Source organism: Strix uralensis, unplaced genomic scaffold (genome assembly GCF_047716275.1).
Source record: "Strix uralensis isolate ZFMK-TIS-50842 unplaced genomic scaffold, bStrUra1 scaffold_242, whole genome shotgun sequence".
In the NCBI taxonomy this organism is placed as follows: Eukaryota; Metazoa; Chordata; class Aves; order Strigiformes; family Strigidae; genus Strix; species Strix uralensis.
The window spans coordinates 12,501-17,500 of NW_027436843.1; positions in this window are offsets into that span (position 1 = coordinate 12,501).

The following is a 5,000-nucleotide window of genomic DNA, read 5'->3' on the forward strand; positions in this document are numbered from 1 at the left end:
GGGTGTGTGTGAGAGAGGAGAGTGTCATTTTGGGGTTTTTCCCTCCGCTTTTCCGACATTGAAGCACTTGTAATACAAGGCAGTAAGCTGCAACATGGCTGCCTCGTGCAGCTGTTGTCATTTTTGGTTTCGCTAGAAGATACCAAAGAAATAGGAAAAGAGACATGAAAAGGAAAAAATTTTTTTAGACCCACCTCCCCCCGCCGCGCTCACACCACCACACACCGCCCCCCCCCGCCCCGCCCCGCCCCGTTGGCCGCCGTGCATTCGCTGGCATCAACCAGGGTCCGCGTCCGGGTGCGGGTCCCGGCGCTGCCGGGTTGCTCGCCGGCATCAAGCCCCCCCCGGCAGCCCCTCTGCTCCGTGCTGCCCCCGCCCCCGCCCCCCCCCCCCAATTCCCTCCGGCGGAGACGCCCGTCTGTCTCGCCGGGGCGAGGTTCGCGTCGGGAACCGGGCACCTGTCGCCGAGTCGGGGTCCCGGCGCTGCCGGGCGCTCCCCGGCTGCAGCTGTTGGTTTCGCGGGGTGGGTTCAGGTTTTCTCTCGGGGGCGGTGGTGGTGGTGGTGGGGGGGCGCGTTACTTTGTTTATTCCCCCCCGGTTGTCGCCGTCCCGCAGAGACGTGGGGACCGGGCACCCTTCGCTGCGTCCAGGTTCAGGTCCCGGCGTTGCCGGGCACTCGACGGCATCAACCGGCAGGCAGCCCCTTGACACCGCACTGTGCCGCCCGCTGCTTCCCCGCCCCACCCCCCCCCCCGCCACGCCTGTCACCTGCAGCTAAGTAGGTGATAGGCCACGAGCAGGCCCGAGCCTCTGCAGCTGCTCAGAATGTCACCTTCAGCCGAGTAGTCGGTAAGGCAGGTGCAGGCCCTGGAGCGGCATGTAGCTGCTTGGGACGTCACATTTAGCCACGTAGGTGACGGGGGAGGATCGGGCCCGGCTGATCTGCGGTGTCATCCCTTGTCTGAGCACGGCTTAGGGCAGGAGCAGGCCCTGCCTTGTGCAGCTGCTTGGCATGTCACCAGTACCTGTGTAGGTCAGAGGCCGGGAGCAGGCCGTGCCCTGAGGATCTTGTGGTTGAAGTCACGTCTGGATTAGTACGTGATAGGCCCGGACCAGGCCATGGCTCGTGTGGTTTCATATGAGGTCATCTGCAGCTTTTCTAGCTGGTAGGCCAGGAGCAAGGCCTGGCTTGTGCAGCTCCTTGTGATGTCACATTTGACTGAGGTGATGGCGCCAGTGGAGGCCCCGGCTAGTAGTGTAGCTGCTAGTGTACTGAAGCAAGGATTGGAACCAGAAGAGAAGAATTCGGCTGAGACAGGATCCTAAGTGAACCTGAATACATGATGAGAATCAACTGAAAGGTTGACTGGAAACGTACAAAGACGAGGTAATCGATTTAGAAACAGTATATAAGCTGTCCTTCGGACATCTGTCACTCGCCGAGGTGGTGGCCCAACTCTGAGTTGTTAAGCAAGCAAGCAAGCCTAGGGGTACCCCCAGTCTGGCAAAATCCTTTAACACACAATCCCCCCCACCCCTAAGGCCGTCGGGCCCGTCCTCTCGGCGACACTCACCGCTCGAACGTGCCCCGCTGGCGACGGAACCGCCGGCCCTTGGTTCTGCCCGGGCCGAGGCACACGGGCACGCTGCCCGCAGGCAGAAACGGGCGCGGGCCGACGAGGCCGGCTGGAGCAGAGGAGGTGGCGTTATCAACAGCGGGACGCATTTTTTTTTTATTATTTTCTCCCCACGCACGTGCGCGCGATGTGCGCGCCACCCCCCCCACCCCCCCAAGAGCTCCCCGGCCCGAACCCGTTGGCCCGCGGCTGCGTGCATGTATGCACACACAGCCGCCCCCTCCCGCCCTCCCCCCCGCCCCCCCGCCCTCCTGCCGCGTGGTTCTCGATGCGACCGGTCGCCCCCCCCCCCACCCCCGCCCCGCCACTTGGCTCGCAACGAGCCCCGCCGCGCCCCCTACCCCACCCCCACCCCCCCCACCCCCCCCCCGCGACCAGGTTCGCCATGACACCGGCCGCCCCCGCCCCGACCACGGGGTTCGCGATGAGACCGGCCGCCCCCCACCCCCACCCCGCTTTCCGCCAGCAGCAGATTGGCCGCTCCGGGGAAGGAAGGCGGGAGCCTTTAGGACCCAGCGGCGTCCCCGCCGGCTCCGTACCCGGGCGCCAGAGGGGAGTTGCGGCGGCGGCGGGGGTGGGGGAATGTTTGGGGCTCTAGCCCCAGCTGCCGAGTCCCTACCGCGCCGCGCCCGCGCCCCGGCTCCCCGCCTTTCTCAGTCAGTCCTTCAGCCGCCCGCCCTCCTGCCCGCCTGCTCCGTCCCCGCCGCGGGTTGAAAGCCAAACGAACGCGGAAGGGGTGGGAGAGCGGCGCGGGGAGGGGGGCAACAGAAACCGCCCCCGCCGCCCCCCCCCCCCCCCCCCCCCTTCCCAAGTGCTCTGCAGCGCCGGGGAGCCTGCGGTCGGCTGCCGGCCGCACCCACCGCCCTGCAGCTCCGGAGCTGCAGCGGGGGGCGGGGACCCACGGCTCTTCGAGCGCGCGGGCGCCGGCGGGGCTCGGGGGTGGGGGTGGGGGTGTGTGTGTGTCCCCGTGTGTCCGTGCGCGCGTGTGTCGCGGCGCGGGGGTCGGTGGCTGCAGGGCCGCGGACATCTATTGAAATGTTTTGTTCTGTTTTGTTTTGTTTTGTTTCAAATTAAAAAGTCAGAATAAAACCATGGCAAGGGGGGGGAAAAAAAAAAAAACAAGCCCAACAACACACCCCCCACACCCCCACCCCCACCGGGACCCCCCTTCCCACACACCCGCCCACCCACCTCGAAAAAAACACGAACGCGAAAGCCAGCGAGCGCCTGGCAACGCCTGGACCCGGACCCGGACCCGGACCCAGTGAAGGGCGTCCGGTCCCCCCGCCTCTGCGGGACAGCGAAAAGCGGGGGGAATAAACAAAATAACACACACCCCCACCCCCCCCCACCCCCACCCCCCCCGAGAGAAAACCTGAACCCACCCCGCGAAACCAACAGCTGCAGCCGGGGAGCGCCCGGCAGCGCCGGGACCCCGACCCGGCGAAAGGCGCCCGGTTCCCGACGCGAACTCGCCTCGGCGAGACAGACGGGCGTCTCCGCCGGAGGTGGGGTGGGGGGAACGCCCGCGCTTCTGCCCGGTCCCCTGGCAGCCGGTGGAGGAGTGGGGGTGGCGGCGCGGGTGGCGCGGCGCGAAGCGGAGCGGAGGGGCTGGCGGGGGTGGGGGGGTGGGGGGGTGGGGGGGGTGGTGGTGGTGGTGGTGGTGGGAGGATGATGCCAGCGACCGGACGGTGGCCAACGGGTCGGGGCAGAGGGGTGGCGTGTGCGCACGTGAGCGCGGCGGGGGAATGTGCTTAAGAAAAAAAATCTTCCCTTTTCATTTATTTTTTCGTATTTCTTTGATATCTTCCATCGAAACCAAAAGCAACTCTTGCACGAGGCGGCCGTCAGGTCTCCTCGTCTCCGGGGCGGGAGGAGTCCGTCAGCTCTCCCCGTCTCCGGGGCCGGCGGCGGCCGTCAGGTCTACCCGTCTCCGGGGCCGGCGGCGGCCGTCAGGTCTACCCGTCTCCGGGGCGGGAGGCGGCCGTCAGGTCTACCCGTCTCCGGGGCGGGCGGCGGCCGTCAGGTCTACCCGTCTCCGGGGCGGGAGGCGGCCGTCAGGTCTACCCGTCTCCGGGGCGGGCGGCGGCCGTCAGGTCTACCCGTCTCCGGGGCCGGCGGCGGCCGTCAGGTCTACCCGTCTCCGGGGCGGGAGGCGGCCGTCAGGTCTACCCGTCTCCGGGGCGGGAGGCGGCCGTCAGGTCTACCCGTCTCCGGGGCGGGCGGCGGCCGTCAGGTCTACCCGTCTCCGGGGCGGGAGGCGGCCGTCAGGTCTACCCGTCTCCGGGGCCGGCGGCGGCCGTCAGGTCTACCCGTCTCCGGGGCCGGCGGCGGCCGTCAGGTCTACCCGTCTCCGGGGCGGGAGGCGGCCGTCAGGTCTACCCGTCTCCGGGGCGGGAGGCGGCCGTCAGGTCTACCCGTCTCCGGGGCGGGCGGCGGCCGTCAGGTCTACCCGTCTCCGGGGCCGGCGGCCGTCAGGTCTACCCGTCTCCGGGGCCGGCGGCGGCCGTCAGGTCTACCCGTCTCCGGGGCGGGCGGCGGCCGTCAGGTCTACCCGTCTCCGGGGCGGGAGGCGGCCGTCAGGTCTACCCGTCTCCGGGGCGGGAGGCGGCCGTCAGGTCTACCCGTCTCCGGGGCGGGCGGTGGCCGCGAGCTCACCGGGCTCCACGTTACCGTCGGCTGCCGCAGCGACCGCCGAAAAGGGCTGCCAGGTCTACCCGGATCCGGTGGGACTTGGCCAGCGGGCAGACCTGTTCGCTCCGGCACTTCCTCCAAGGGGTCGCTGTTTCTCGCTGCCTCCAGTTACGTCGTCGTAAGAGGCGGCGTCTCTTGAGCGCCCCCCCCGTGGGTCCGCAGACGCTGTCCTTAGTACTTTTTTTCGGCGGGGACCGATAGTCTACGTATATAGGGGCACGAGGCGTCTCTGCTCCGGAGGGGCGCGCGCGAGCCAGGGCACGCGGCTTAGCCGGCGAAGTGGAGCGCTGGGCGGCCGCTGACGGTGGTTTCCCCCGGGCGGTTGGGCACGGTTCTCAAGCCGGTGCTTGTCGGGCAAGCCTACACAGAGCGAGGGGGGGCCCCGGGAGATGCGGAGCGGTACAGCAGCGGGGCAGCGCGAGCTGGTCGCTACCGAGTTGAGTGGTGAGAAAGCGGATGGCCAGAGATACCACTGGACAAGCTAAAGACCGGTGACCGGTGGCGGTCGGCGGCACTTGGAACGCTGGATACCGGGGGAGCCGAGCCCCCGAGAGCCCGATTTGAAGGTCCGGCGAGGCGGTGGCGGCGCCGCCTCCGTCCATTTTATTTTTTTTCGTTTTTTCCGTTGTTTCGCCTGTAGATGTGTGGCTGCCGTAGGGGGGGCAGCCT